Here is a 16,270-nt window from a genome sequence, read left to right as displayed (position 1 = left end):
AGGATCTGCTGCCCCCCCCCCCACCAATGAGCAAGTCCTTGTTTACTCATTCATTCCAGGTGAAGAGTACCATGCCGAAGGTGGCCATGCTGCTGTTTTTCCACCTGCTGGACTCTGGTGGTGGGTTCTTAGGTCTACTCTCTGCAGCTGGGGGAATAGACAAGCTGGGCAGGAGGGGGACCAATGCCCATGTAATGGCTCCTTGTTGAGTTAGGGCCCCCAACACCTGGAACCCCTCTTGGAAATGAATTTCTGCCTTGAATCCTGAATGTTTATAATCCCATGTTGTATTTCATCATCTTCTATTTTACAGACTCTTAGGGAGTCCCACTTTTCATATTATAGTCCCCACAAAGTTAAAGAAATCTGTGTGAGGTCTCAGTTTTAAATCCCACAGGTGGAATTACTGAACATATACATAGCACTTCAACAAAAGTTCAGGCTTAAATTCATTCAACCCATGAGAAAAAGTTCCCTCCTTCCCAATGGGGAAATGGCAAAACTCCATTAGTGACTCTGTGGTACCCACTTTTCTCTATAGAAACACTTTCTTCCCTTGCATTTGAATTAAAGTACTTTCTCTTTCTCCTGTTCCCCTCAGGATTGTTTTTTTTAAAGTAATTAATTTTACACACTTCAAACACGCCACACAACAGTAGACAAACAGCAGATTAAAAAAAAAACCCTGCCATGTGTGCCTAAGATACAAAATTTGGGAGTACCTTCACTGCTGCTAAGACTCAAAACTTTTCATCTTCAAAGGACGGCTAAAACACTGTCTCTTTTAATTTCCCAAACATCGTAGAAGCTAATTAATTTCCACAGTCCTGAGGATGATTATTAGCTCCATTTTGCAGAGGGTGAAACTGAGGTAAAGAATAACATCTGTAACCTGAAATCAGAATGAAGGAATATTCATTTATTGCCTAAGATCTTAAATGGCTACTTCCTGCTGAGGACAAATTCAGGGGAACTAAAATTCTATAAGAAAAACAGATGGTGAGAAGAATACTAGTAAAAGCAAAAACAAAACAAAGCAGCAAAGAAGGTCCCAGGTGGACTACCTGCCAAGTAGCATCTGACACCATAGCAACTGTTCTTTGGCCTTTTCTGGCCATGCAGATTACATTATCTCTTCTGAAGCAGCCCATCTCTATTTCTCTGTTTTCTCATTGTTCCTCCACATCCACCCCCCCCCACACACACCATGCCCTCCTTTCCTCCTTGATCCTCATTGTTTGTCCTCTATTCCTCTGGCTGTTCCTTTCTTTGTTTAGAACATTTATATGTTACCACTTCAGAGGACCTTTTAGGGGTGGCTCACAAAAGCAAAAATGTGTGGTGTCTGTGTGCATGTGTGTGTGTGTGTGTGTGTGTAGTGGGGGCATGGCTCAGAGGCAGAGCATCTGCTTGACATGCAGAAGGTCCCCGGTTAAACTCCCAGTGTATCTAGTTTAAAGGTTCAGGTAGGATACAAGAAACCTCCACCTGAGATACTGGAGAACCGCTGCCAGTCTGAGCAGACAATACTGACAGTCCTGGATCGCTAGCCTGATTCAGTATAAGGCAGCTAGCTATAGGTGTTAATGTGTGTTCAAAACATTATAAAATCATAAAATAGCATAAAATCATTACAATTAATAAAACTAGCTGGAGCATAATAACAGCACAACACATTTAGCAGCCTAAAAATCATATTCTGGCCTGATATCTAAAATACATAGGGTAGTCACGAGGACCCATTATGCACAGGCCAGAATGCCCGAAGTGGCGGTGATAGGGCTTCAGAGAAAATCCCCGATTATGCCAAATGTCACCGCCATCCAGGGACCAGCCCGGCCCAGGGCCACGGAAAGCCCGCGTTATGGAAATACGGAAACTCCTGCAACTTCCGGATACTGTGGGCACCTGCAGGGGCTGGGGCGGGCTGGTGCTGTGCATTTCGGCCTGCCCGGCCCCGACCTACGGTGTCCCTATAGGGACACCGCACACCCCTGCGGGATCCGTGGAGCCATGGAGCCGGCAGGGGTATTCCTGACCCCCACTCTCCCTGGCCCCTCCCAACCTCCCCCCGGCCACTGCCTCTTACCCCACTGGCCCCGGCGCAAAGCCGGGGCAGCCCTGTACTCCCCTTCCTGCCCTGCCGCAATGGCACGGCAGCAGCACGGAGTAGCTACTGCCATGCATAAAGGGTCCAGGTGAGCCTCAAAAGGAAAGGCATTCTGCAGGGGAGGTGACAATCTTGAAAAAGCCCTCTCACCTCTAAAGGTGGAGGCACAGACAGTGGGGCTGGACTGGACAATCCAGGAGGAGATGGTGCTTCAGGTACCCTGGCCCCAAGCTATCTAGGGCTTCAAAAGTAAGACCCAGCACTTTGAATTTTGCCTGGGATCATATGGGCCACACTTGAATCTGATTTCATCTCACAATTTTGAGGTCGTCATAACTTCAAATGAAAGGATTTGAGACCTTTGTCTGTTTGTTTATTTCTTCATTGATTTCAAGACAAGAAGTTATGTAGTAATCACATTTTCTGAGCTTTTACAGCATTTCAAATGTTGCAAATTTATGTTTAAACTTGATATTAAGCCTGCTGTACTCAAAATACAGCGGACGATAGCAGGGTGGGTAGATGGATGGGCAGAAGGAAGGAAGAAAGAGAGACAGAGAGAAAGACAGAAAGACAGAAAGAAAGGGAGGAAGACAGAAAGAGACAAAAGAAGAGGGAGAGAAACAGCGAGCGAGAAAGAGGCAGACAGGAGAGAGGAAGGAAGGAAGGACAAAGGGAATGCTGCGAGGAAGGAAGGCAGGAAGGGAGTGAGAGGAAGGGGGGAAGGTGCTGTGGGGGGAGTGGACAGTAGCGATGGGTGGGGAAGGTGGGGGAGGGTATGGGTGGGTGGGGGCTGGTAAGCAGTGGCAGAGGTGAGCAGGGATGTTGGGGGCGGGTGGGAAGATCGCGTAGGGGGAGGAGGGAGGACTTCTTCGGGGCAGCGGAGGTGAGTGGGGATGTGGGAGCACAGGAAGGGCGACGGGTCGCGTAGGAAGCCCGACTGGCCTGGCAGGCTCAACACTGGGGCCGGAGCTTCCTGTGCAGCAATGGAACAGCCCTGGCTGGGCTATCCCTTTGGCGGACTGACGCTTGGGGGACCGCCCTGACCGCCGCCTACCATGCTTGGCTGCAGGGTAATCGTGGTGTTGGGGCAAGGCAGCCAAGTTGGGGTGGGGGTTGGCAGGCGCTTTGCACCTGGTGATTCATCAGTCAAAGGCCAAGGGGCCTATTGGCCCGTTGGCAACGGACTGACAACCGGAGGGCCCAATCGCCAGGCGGTTGTCAATCCGGTTGTCAATCCAGGGGGAAGGGACCAATGACCACCCTTCCCCATCCCGGACAGGGCCCACCTCAAAGGCCCTTACTGCTTTATTTATACCACTCCTGTGGAGCGGTTTAAAGATGAAGGAAAGTAGAGATTTTCATTGTTTTTGCCATTATTGTACATTTTAACACCATCCAAAATTATGTAGCTTGTAATAAAAGCTAACCTCCAGCTGATACTGATCTTCTTACATGTAAGGCATTTATCTCAGTGAAGAAGATAGTAGGTAGTATATATTCTCTTTGTTTGGAAATACAGTAACATTTATCAGAGCCTGAGGATTGTGGAGGTTAAGGGTATAAACTGTGATCTAAGTCACAGATAACATACGCTGACTCCCCAGGGTTTTCCAAGGAAAAGACATTTGGCGGTGGTTTGCCATTGCCTGCCTCTACGTGGTAACCCTGGACTTCTTTGGTAGTTTCCCATCCAAATACGAGCCAGAGACAACCCTGGTTAACCTCTGAGAACTGAAGAGATCAGGCCTCACTGGGCCATCCAAGTCAGGGATATCTTAATCTATATATCTGATAGTGATGTGTGGCACCCAGGTGTGGATCCACGGATCAGGACCATACTGTTGCTAAACATATTTTCCTGCAAACTTGGGGTACTTCCTAGGTTTGTGGGAAAATGAGGAGAGTTTCTGGGGCCAGCGGTGCTGGTGGAAGATGCCAGGAGCCACTCTGGCCTTGAAGCAGCTCCCACATACCCATGCTGTCCCTGCAAGTGGGTGGTGGGGCCTGGAGTTCTGTTGGGGGGGGCGTATGGGATTCCCCCCCTCCCATGCGAGTCTTGTGGGCCTCCTGCTTGTATATCTCTAATCATCTCTCTGCCCATGACCAGTATTCAGTGGCAGGATGGATTTTACTGTGTTGGCTGCAGGTACAGAGCCAAAGATAAGCTGCAAATGTGCCGCTCTAATTAGGGGAGATGCTGTAGATCAGTGGTAGATTGTCTGTCCTGAAATTTCCAGGTTTGATCCCTGGCGTCTCCAGTACAAAGGCTCAGGGAGTGAGTGATACAAAAAGCCTCTGCCTGGAATCCCAGAGAGCTGCTGCCAATCCCAGTAGACTGATTCAGAGAGACCAATTCTCAGACTTGGTATAAGGCATCATAGGAATATATGTTTGGTCTGCCACCTTCACCAAACCTCCAAGCAGGCAGGCCTCTGGTTTTCCACTGATCATCTTGAAAACAATAAAATATTAAAGGAGTTGTCATATTAATTACTCCATGATCTTTGATGCTAGTGCCATGTCCAGGTTGTACCTGGGGCCCCTGCCCTTGTAACACCCACCTACCTCTTTTATATCACTACTTCTGCAAGATAGGGCTGCTGCCAGAAGGGCTATTTGTCAATGGTCTGTTGAACAGCAACCTAAAACAGGACATATTGTAAGCCACTGGTTCTTAAACCCTGTATTCCTGGATGCTCCACTGTATCTTCATAACTGAGCCCCACTGCAGACGACTCACTGGGGCATTCTAAGAAATGCCTTAGGTAGCTGTGAGTTAGATGTTTCTCAGCCTGTTGATTTCAGCTGGTTTAGAACAGTGTAACCCTGTTTAGGATTGCACTGTAAATACCTCGTTGAATGTTTCACTTTGTAGGACAGTGAATAAAAGGCTTAAACAGCTAATGCAATGTCTTTATAATATCCTTGGGTAATACTTACATGACTGTAAAAACCTGATCGCTTCCTGTATTCCCATGCCTCTTTGTATCCTTATCAGGACTTTTAAATTCCTTCCTCTTTAATTTATACCACCCCAGCAGGATATCAAAACTCTTCTGAGTTTAACCCGCTACCTCTGTATATCATTGCCTGCGGTGATACCCCCCCCCCCCACTGCAGACACCTTGCTCCTGGGGTAATAAACATTCTCATTTAAGTTGTCCAAGAGGAATATATTAGCTCTTTGTTCCATTTTCTCTATATAGGCTCATAACCCCCCTTGTTTTCCATAGATGTTGATGTATTCCCTATGTTAATCCTATACTGTACCATATAATCTAGCCAAAATTCACCTTCTTCACAATATTTTAATTGTACATTGTGGAAAGCTTTGCCTTGCCACAAGCTCTAGAAAACTCTTCATATTACTTTCCATCTAACCCTTGTTTTGTATTTTGTGATTTATTATTGAAATAAATCATCGTCATCATTATTCAGCATCAGCAGCTTCCATGTTATTTTACAAAGCCCCATAACTGAAAGGGTTGAAGTCCTTCTGTCTGAGGAGCTTGCAGTCCAAGAGGAACGAACAGCAGAGAAGGGCGAGAGCAGGGCAACAAGGACATCAGATTCCTTTTGATTGAAGAAAGCCCACAGGCTTAGGACAAAGCTTTTGGGAGAAGAATGGGCTTTAAGGAATGTTTTTCAGAGACCGTTTATGCACTGGAGGTTTCATCCCGGGCTGCAGGCTGGAGTTTTAGTCGTGGCAGGTTGTCCCACCTCTTCCTGCACCCACATGGGGGAGCATTTGGCCTGGTGCACCTCAACTGCCCCTGATTTGTGCTCCTGCACGGGAGCTGGGGCAGTGAAGTTCCCAGTGTGTAAATGGTTAGAGAGGGGGATGTTTGTCTGCATTCCTAAGGGACAAGCTCCTGTTGTGAAAATAGAGGTGTAATATTCCCGGGTCCACTAACACAGGCTAGCACTAGAATTAAAAAACAATTTAATATGAAGAGCAGCAAAAAGATCTTGTAGTACAGCTGTCTCAGCCTTGTTCGAGAATTAGCTAAGGTCATACCTCAGGGCAAGTCTGCAAATGACCAATTCCTTAACACCATTAAATATAAGGAGATCTCTAAACACTACATGAGACCCACTGGCTTTTCACTGACATTTGCAAGTGGTGCTTAAAATACCGTGTCTACTGCTTCATGGTGTTTTGAAATCCACACTTTTCTGAGCAGCAGGAAATTCAAGGAGCAGCTTTACTGCATCAGTTTTCTTCTTAGGAAGGAATACTAGAAACAAGAACCATTTCTATATGGCTTATCTATGCCGAGATCAGTGTTTTTAGTCCCCCCCCCCTGCTTCCCCACAGACTCCTGGTACATTACTGCACCTCCAGGGGATTGACTGGCTTTTCTCTGATCTTTCTCAAACTTGCTTGGATCGGAAGTTTTGGAAAGATTGCAATAAAGCCCAGAAGACTGCTGTGTGGGTAGAATTTTCCCCCCCTTCCAGACCCTGTCCCTGCAATTTCTTTTGTCTACCAGTGGGGGCTTTAATTTTTTTTTAAAGATTGGCACTAGAATATCATTTTACCAATATATGGCAGTAATGATCAATACAGCAGATTCTCTGACTTCTCAGCTTCCGTATTAAAAAGGAAGTCTCTTGTTCCTTCCCCTATGGAGATGTAAGGAAAAAGGCATCTTCATAAGAGAAGGGGCTAGTCACTATTTAAAAAATGAAAGCTGGGAATTCAGAGAGCTTGCTACAGCTATATCAGCACTAGTCAACTGATAAGTTATTATTCTTGTACATTAAAAAATAATTGCGAAAGCCCTGGCTGCTGAAGGGGGCTGAGCGCTTCTGGGGAATTAGGGCAGAGAAAACATGGGAAACCTTGCGGTGTAGAAATGCCATTGATGCTGCGGTTTATCAGCAGCCACACCAGCAAGAGGGAAACCCCAAAATCTGATCCCCATGGAGAAGCCAACAGGGTGTTTTTCATAATAAATGGTTGAGCAGATGCTGGGAAGGAAGTATTGGAATATGCAAGCTTTGTAGTGTGCACGATTCAAAAGAATATGAAGAATATCCTACAGGGGATATTGTGAGAGATATGTAATTAGCATATTTAGATAGGAACTTCCCGTACTTTCAAATAATGTCCTCCTGATTGGCTGTATGGGAGACTTCCTGGGGCAAATAACCTTTGTGGAAATGATCTGGAACGAAGAGAACTTGATGAAGAGAGCCAGCTTGGTGTAATGGTTAAGGGCAGCAGCTTCTAATCTGGGGAGCTGGGTTTGATTCCCTGCTCCTCCCCCATATAAAGCCAGCTAGGTGACCTTGGGCTCACCATGGCGCTGATAAAGCTGTTCTGACCGAGCAGTGATATCAGGGCTCTCTCAGCCTCACTCACCTCACAGGGTGTCTGTTGTGGGGAGAGGAAGGGAAGGCAACTGTAAGCCACTTTGAGCCTCCTTCGGGTAGAGAAAAGCAGCATATAAGAACCAACTCTTTCTTCTTCTTCTTCTTCTTCTTCTTCTTCTTCTTCTTCTTCTTCTTCTTCTTCTTCTTCTTCTTCTTCTTCTTCTTCTTCTTCACCACTCTGCTATTATTAAAACTGGCACTATAATCATGATGATGCGTGCATCTAATAGAGAGAAGCCATGTTGCAATGAAGAAGAGCAATGTGTGCGTACAGAGATAAAGTGCCTGATGGAATGAAAAATGCTATGAAAATGTATTTTTTAATTTATGGCTTTAAAATCCATTAACACCAAAGTGTTTAGATCTGCATCTTTTTTTTTTTACCCTCGACCTAACTGAATATGATAATGATGTATATTCTATTGTGGAATGAATATGAATGATATTGAGCAGAGGTTTTATTAAAGTCAATGGTCTGCTAAAGAACGGCAGCAGCTCCTTGAGGTGGAAGCCTCTGATGTTACAGCAGAAGTGTGAAAAGCAAACCAATCAAGTGGTGTGTATTTCTGTGCTTGCTATTTCATTGCAAAGGCTGGAGGAACCCTGAACCAGAACATGGATGACCCAGTCTCAGGAACTAGATACAAATAAAAATATGGCTCTTTCTCCATGAATCCTGCATCTCAAGGGTTGAAGTACATATGCCTGCCTGTTCCTATTCTGTATAGTTTTGCCTATTCCTTGAGATCTTCATCTGGTGCTTTACTCCAGGGTCATTTCCGCACAGAGGACAAAATCACAAGTTGTCTCCTACCCGCAATTGTGGAATAGTAAATTGTGCCTTTTCACCCTTCCATACTATAAAGCTGTCCTGCTTTTTTCAGCTGCTTCATCACGTATTTTGCCCTCCTCACTAGCGGGTAGAAAAGGCAGAAGAGAAATCAACGTGCTATTTACTTGCTGCTCCTCGGCCTGTCTATCACTTGAGGCAACCAATCCCCTCTCAGTGGAGGTTTGAGGGTCTTTAAAGTCCCTTCAAGCTCCAAAATATTTTTTTAAGGGAACTTACTTGTTACAATGCGTAAACATGGCAACATTGAGGTATTGCTTTGTTAAACTAGACTGATAAAATTTCCTTTTCCTTTTTTCTGCTTGTTGTTTCTTTGAGCACATATCCCTGCCCATGATGCCACTCCATGCTACCTGTATGAGCCTGCTAAGCAGTACACCTTTCAGCCATTTTCCTTTGTTTCTGGAGAGTGGCCTTTTCAGGAGCACATTAACAATGGAGAATCTCCTGGTTGCCAAAATTCCAGAGGCTGAAGTTTGACTTCTTGAACAGTCTAGAGGCTTGATTGGGTGTCCCCAAGGAGAGTGGCAGGACTCCCTTCCATGACCGAATGCTGGAGAAATGGCAGGCAGCGGGACACCCTTCGTTGGAGCAAAGGAAACACCTATGTGAGTTCCCCCCCAAATGTGCCACTTAGGCAACTTTGTGCTATGTTTAGCCCTCATTTGGCATGCCACCTCCTCAAAGACCTCCTGGTTTTAATGGGAGGTGTTGAGAGCCTCCTGGATCTTCTCATTGGAGAAGATGGCCAGGAGGTCTCTAATCTCAATGCCCCTCCATGTTGGTCCCTTGCCATAAGACATGGGGGGCATGGAGGATGCCTGAGAGGTAGAAGGGAAGGAGGTAACCTGTGATGTCGATCCATTTAATGATGCCTGCATGCTTGACTCCATCTCATCCTTGCAGCTGCTTGCAGAAACTGGCTGGCAAGCAGAGCTTGTTGCTTCTTCTTTCTTTCCACCTTGCCTCGCCCAAGGGGATTCTTGTCTCATGATTGGGTTGAAAGCCTTGCAGGCCAAGTCGATTGGACTGTGAGGATCACAAGTTGACTAGAGTCATCACCATCAGTGTTTCTCTCCTCTGTGGAGCATGAGGTTGTTGCAATTTCATGAAATGGTGGAGAAACTCGTGTTTCCACGGCCAGTAAAATGAAATTTGTGTGTGTGTTCTAAGCATGGGGAAAATATCAATATAACAGAGATGCATGGTGATGGATGATAGGTCTCCCAAATAAAGTCCCCCTTCAGACCCATCCACGCAGTCTCAATAAAAAATTAACAAATAAATGTGTAAAGATAGTTGTTGCCACCAGCTACCAACATAAATATGTTCTCTTAATCGATGAAATAATATTAAATTTATTTTGTTTACAATGTGCTGTGAAAATGCTCACGTTGTGTTCCACTCTGATTTTAAACTGATTTTTTTCTGTTGGACGTTTTGCTTACATATGGATGTGTGTACATGTTCCTCCGTGTATGGCATCATTTATTTTTTTTTAAATTCCGTGGCCAGGAACATGAGTGAGAGGGGTGAGAGTAAGGATGGGACAAAGCTGACCGGACTATCGTGCTTTCCCCCTCCATATTATCATTATCATCATCATCATCATCATCATCATCATCATCATCATCATCATCATCATCATCATCATCATCATCATCATCATCATCAATTTATTTCCCACCACTCCCTTGCTGCTCATGGAAGAACACCTGGCCGGCTACTCTCTTGACCTGCATCTCCATAGTCAGGGAGGCGTCCATTGTCACATCCAGATTCCTGGCCTGGGACGCGATGGTAAGTTGCATCCCTGCTAGGGTGGGTAGGGACACTTCCTGATCCCGCCCCCTACCCCCCAGCCACAGAACCTCTGTCTTGGAGGTGTTGAGTTTCAGGTGACTCTGCTCGAACCATTCCGTCACTGCTTCCAAACATCTGGTGAATGGTTCCGGGAGGAAGTTCAGGAGGCCGTCCATGAGGAGATACAGCTGAGTGTCATCAGCATACTGGTAACAACCCAGCCCAAAGCTCTGTACCAGCTGGGCCAGAGGGCGCATAAAGATGTTGAACAATGTGGGGCAGAGGACCGCACCCTGAGGGACCTCACAAGAGTGCGAGAATTCATCCCCCACTGCAACCCTCTGGTTCTGGTTCTGGAGAAAGGAGCATATCCAGCACAAGGCTGTGCCCCGTATCCCCGTTCTGGTGAGGTGGTAGACCAACTATTCATGATCCATGATGTCAAAAGCGGCCGACAGGTCCAGAAGAACTTGCACTGCCGACCCGCCTCTATCCAGCTGGCGATGGAAGTGTACCAGGGAGTCCGTTTGAGTTGAACACATCTTCCATGGTACCATAGCCTCAAATCACCTCTCATCTCAGGGCTATATTTTTTTGTATTTAAATAACAAAGATCCTCAGTGTCACATATAGTTTAGCCTTCGGCATGAGATCAGAGTCAGCAGGTGCTTATAACTGCCTAACTCTATTGTTTCATTTGCTCAATTATAATGAGGCCGAATATTCCAGGGGTCATCGTGATTTCTGAACACCCTGTTTTTTCACTCTGTCTTTAAAAGCTTTTGTTGGAGATCACACCATTGTTAAACAGAGAACCACAGAGTGAACTTGAATGACAAAGAATTGGAGGGGGGGGGTAAGTTCTATTTAAGAACACAAGGAAACAAAGACAATGGCCACAATGACACTGCTGTATTTATCTAGCTCCTCTGTAAAAAAGAGCTGTCTGTAATGAGAGCATGCCTACCATCGTTGCTGATGGACGCTTTAGAAACTGGTCACTTGTTTCTCTTTAATTTGGCTTTAACAACTCAGCCTTGGAGAATGCTTCATCTTTATTGCCTGTAATAAACAGGCTTATTATGGCATTTATTCCACCCCTCCCCCAAAGCACTCTCTGTGCTGCAGACTTGTGAAAAATTAGGAGCGATTAATAAGCTGCAATTGACCACATCTAATGGGAGTGTTCTGTATAAGCAGTGTAATGAAGACAATAATACCACAGCAGCTGGCAACTCCTGTGAACCAGGAGTCCACTCCTCCTCCCCGCCATTTCCCTATGGCTGCTGCTTATGGGTACTGTGTGAGTTCCTACCTGCACTGTTCACTCTGTTAGCCATTAAATGTGCAAATGAATGGCCACTTGCATCCCTTTTTCACTCACTTGCTCTCTTTCTTCAGGAGTGGTGAAGAAGGTCACCTGATAGTTCTTTGAAAGGCTGTGAATATTTCTATAGGAACAGAGGAATGTATTTCCGACTGACCCAGGTTGTTGTAGTCTCATATACCGTATACATACTGGGAACTTCACTGCACCAGTTCCTGTGCAGGAGCACAAATTGGAGGCGGATGAGGTGCACCAAGCCAAAGGTTCCCCTGTGTGGGTGCAGAAAGAGGTGGGGCAATCTGCCATGACTAAAACTCCAGCCTGCAGTCCAGCAGGAAACCTCCAGTGCGTAAACGGTCATACCGACAGCATTAGGCAACTACTCTGTTGTGCTATGAGTTTACTGTGGTTGACCCATATCCACACCCTTCTGCTGAAATGCCAGTGATGCCACTGCAGTCTTGTATTGTGGTATTCTATTACTGCATAGTTTCTTGCTGTCACAACTTACCAGAGACAGTGACTGTTTTCCACGTTATCTTACTTTTTGCCTTTGTGGAATTTCTCATCAACATTTCATTAGTGTCAGTCTTTTGGACTAGTTTTCCCCTACAGGGTCCTTAGGAGTTACATAGTGAAGATGGAAGCAGATTACTATTATATCTAGGAAACATGCATATAAGCAGAGGGGCATGAATATTAAGGTAAGCCTAAGGTTACCAACTTCATGTTAGTAAATTCCTGGAGATTTGGGGGAGGAACTGGGGAGGGTGGGTTTGGGGGAATTGAGAGAGCTCAGTAGGGTATAATGCCTTAGAGTCCACCCTTCAAAGCAGTCATTTTCTCTGGAGGAATTGAGTTTGGTTTTCTGAAGATCAGTTATAATTCTGGGAGATCTCCAGACCCTCCTGGATGTTGGCAGCCCTAGGGAAGCTTGCCATTTCACATGCTAGTGAGGCTCATTTTAAAAATAGGGCAGTTATTTTTCTGGCAAGACTTTCACATAAAAAGGACCATTTTGGTTTTTAAGACAGTATAAGACAAGCTATAGCAGAGAAAGAAATGCAGTATAAAGCAGAGTAGACCCTTTAGCATAGTGAAATATGAAGAGGATGCTCAGGAAGCAATCCCTGGCATGGTGAGGGATGTCATAAGCAGTAACCCTATTTTTTTATCTGTGAAATGTTGGAGCATATGATATAGCTGGTAGGTTTCTGTAGAGGCAGAATGGGATATCTCTAGTAGCTGGAATTATTATTATTATTATTATTATTATTATTATTATTATTATTATTATTATTATTATTATTATTATTATTATTGTTATTATTATTATTATTCTCCACCATTCCTGAGGCCAGCTCATGGCAGGTTATAATTATCCAATGAAAAATCCCATTAAAATGGATACAAAATCACGCTGGCAAAATGCTGGCAGACAACATGGCAAAATACCACCCCCACAATACTGCCTCACAATCAGGAATTGACTGCCTAAAGAGGTGGTGAGCTCCCTCTCACTGGCAGTCTCCAAGCAGTGGCTGGACAGATACTTACCCTGGATGCTTTAGGCTGATCCTGCACTGAGCAGGGGGTTGGACTAGATAGCCCCTTCCAACTGTGATTCTATGATTCAGACAGTAATGTCAGTGACGTGCCAGCAATAACTAGTCAAAGTTATCTGCTCCAGTGCCCAAATGACTGCTTAGGGTGAGAATCCAGAAGGAGGTGCTGATGTGGGAGGAGGCAGCAGGTGTGGTTGGCCTCTACTGTTTCTTCCTTTACTGCTGCTGCTGTCACTATCTGGGCTCCATGATGGGCTCCAGTGACCCTTTTTCTACAGCCTGTCTGGGTCCTGGGAAGGGGGCATAGGAGGAAAGTGTTTGGGGTATTAGGGGCTGACTAGCTCGAGCTGGTCTTGATCCTAATTATTTTAAAGAATGTTCTTGTGAGGTTGTCTTTCAGAGAAGATTTGTGTGATCTCACAATCAGGAAATCTAACGTAAAATTAGACTCCAATCCATCTTTCCATTGAATTCTAGCCCCATAACCAGCTTTGAGAGATTTTGTGTGTGTAGTTGTGAACAAGAACTGAACCTGAACTTAAAATTTCTTTTGAGCTCAGTTCTGGTTCAGGATTCAAGGCAATGAAGAAATAGATTGGAGGCTAATTTTCAGGTTTAGTTGGTTTGCCAGGGGTGCTTTAGGCTGATCCTGCCTTGGTCAGGGATTAGACAAGACGATCTCTTCCAATTCTATAATGGATCTTCCGGTATAATCTCCTCCAGTCCTATGAATGTATGACTCCATTCTTACTGTCTTGCAATCCACTGTATTGTCTTGCAATACATGTATGCAGAGCTCTGCATAGTGACATACATGGTACTTCATCATGTGAAAAATTAAGTAAAAATTAGCCCTTGTATTGATCCTGGTTTCTCCTGGCCCATGGCCTGGGGCTAAGGGACAAATAGAATAAGGAGAGGGGGGTTAGAGGACACAGAGCCACAAGCCCTCCTCTGGACACTATTTAGTTTCTCTACATCTTGCAGTGCTCAAAACTGAACACAGTAAGTACTCCAAGTGAGGTAATAACCAGAGTGGTTACCTCACATGATCTGGACACTATACTTCTTTTAATACAGCCCCAAATCCTGCTTGCCTTTTTAACCACTGAGTCACACTGCTGACTCATGTTCTGTGTATGGTCTACATACATAAATATTGTTATTATTATTATTATTAAACTTTGATACCGTCATTCCCTTAGGCTCACGGCAGTTTACAAGATAAAAATTACAATAAAACCCATAGTTAAAACCATTAAAACCAATCCGTACTATCAATGTTGGGCAACAGATGAGCACTAACTAACCCCACTAACCCCCCAAACTGCCCCACGTTAGCCAAGGGACATCAGGTGGCTAATATGGGAATGAGGCAATCAGATAATTCAGATGAACCCAGGGAGCCCAGATCCAATGTCGGGACCGCCCACCCGGGCCTCAACCATATGCCTGGCGGAGGAGCTCCTGGGTCACTGGAGCTCCTTCTTCATACATACATACATATATACATACATACATCCTTTTCACAGGAGCCTCTTGTGGTGCAGAGTGGTAAGGCAGCCGTCTGAAAGCTTTGCCCATGAGGCTGGGAGTTCGATCCCAGCAGCTGGCTCAAGGTTGACTCAGCCTTCCATCCTTCCGAGGTCGGTAAAATGAGTACCCAGCTTGCTGGGGGGTAAACGGTAATGAATGGGGAAGGCACTGGCAAACCACCCCGTACTGAGTCTGCCAAGATAATGCTGGAGGGCATCACCCCAAGGGTCAGACATGACTCGGTGCTTGCACAGGGGATACCTTTACCTTTGCCTTTACATCCTTTTCACATGTGCTACCGTCAAGACAAGTCTCGTCCAACTTATAGTGATGCATTTGATTTTTCCTAACAAAATAAAGAACTTTACATTTATCACTATTGAAATGTATTTTAGCCCAGTTTTCTATCCATAAAGAATGTGCCATGGCCACACCTCCTCCAAGACTGTACAGTGGTTGTATTAGAACAGTCTCTGGACCCAATAACACTGGAATTAGCTGGAGTAAAGTTGTATCTCACTTGGAAATTGACTGAGCCTTTCCAAGGAGGCCTTGAAATCTTTGTAGGATTGTCAAGGGCCTTTCTAGTTAAAAAGACACTCCAGGATATCATCTCACCCCTGCCCTTGCCAAGTATTCTTCAGCAGTTTTGCTGATTTATCCATGTAAGAATGACTTCTAAGGGCAATTTGTTCCCATTTGGTGCATGACAATTTATAATCTGTATCTGCAGGCTGTTTAATCCTCCAGGTCTAATGTGTGGTTCTTTATCATCACTTCGAAGGTTCTATAAGTGAAATGATACATCTCTGTTCATTAAAATGGCGACTCCCCTTGCCTGTGATGAGTATGAATGTAAAACATTTTAGCAATCCATTTACTTTTCATTTTCTCATGCTCACTATCTGTCAAATCAAGCTGTAACCTTTTAACACTGAATCTTCCTGTGTGTGCCTTTGAATAACTTCCTTGGTTTCTTACAAACTCCTAGATGATACAATTAACCATCACTTCCGATTACCTCTCTTCAAGGTCTCTAGCACTAATGAAAATATTAACTATCCCCAATATTTTTGCAAGACATTGTGACAATTTATCACCCCCAACACAAGCAGAACCAGAATATAAAAGAGAATGTTATTCTGGTCTTCTGCTTTAGGGTAGATTTAGGTTGCCAGGCCCACCACCAGCAATGACATGATGTCACTTCCTGGAAAACCCAGAAGTGAAGTCATGCCTCTGTAGAGTTTTTGGCAATCTCTAAAGAGGTGTGATATTATTATAATTTTTTTCTAAAAGACATGTAATACTGTTGTCAAAGACTTAAAAAACAACAACATTCCTGCTGGCTGTTGGAGTGTAGTGGACCTATGACAACTCAATTCATATGAATACTAGTACCACCTTGAAAGAGGTGGCTGCTGCCCGCCCCTGTGCTGGCCACCCCTGTGGTGATCTGCCTTCCCATTCTGAGGGACTCTTCTCAGAGCCACCTGTAGCAGCTCTGCGTGCTGACCCCGCTCAGGCAATGCAGGGGGGAAGTGGAGAGTGGCCTTCCACTCCCCACCCATTGCCATTCCTGGGCTAGCTGCACCTCTATTGACCTCCCGCTGCTCTCTTTCTCCCTCGTTCCTAGATAAGAATCTTTATACTCATTCCTCCTCTTTTCTGTGTGCTCAGGCTGTCCCTAACATTTG

The 16,270-nt window shown here is 45.0% G+C and overlaps 1 long non-coding RNA gene across 1 annotated transcript in view; it reads left to right on the top strand.

Moving 5' to 3' along the window:
• LOC143838519 (uncharacterized) overlaps positions 1 to 16,270 on the top strand; it is a 37,501-nt gene that overhangs the window by 16,777 nt on the left and 4,454 nt on the right. Inside the window, exon 2 of the long non-coding RNA XR_013231410.1 lies at positions 9,858 to 10,142. This is a non-coding gene — a long non-coding RNA (uncharacterized LOC143838519). The remainder of the gene's footprint in view (positions 1 to 9,857; positions 10,143 to 16,270) is intronic.

Source organism: Paroedura picta, chromosome 1 (genome assembly GCF_049243985.1).
Source record: "Paroedura picta isolate Pp20150507F chromosome 1, Ppicta_v3.0, whole genome shotgun sequence".
Lineage (NCBI taxonomy): Eukaryota > Metazoa > Chordata > Lepidosauria > Squamata > Gekkonidae > Paroedura > Paroedura picta.
Note: the sequence above shows the minus strand (reverse complement) of the source record. Positions and strands in the feature narration are given on the sequence as shown.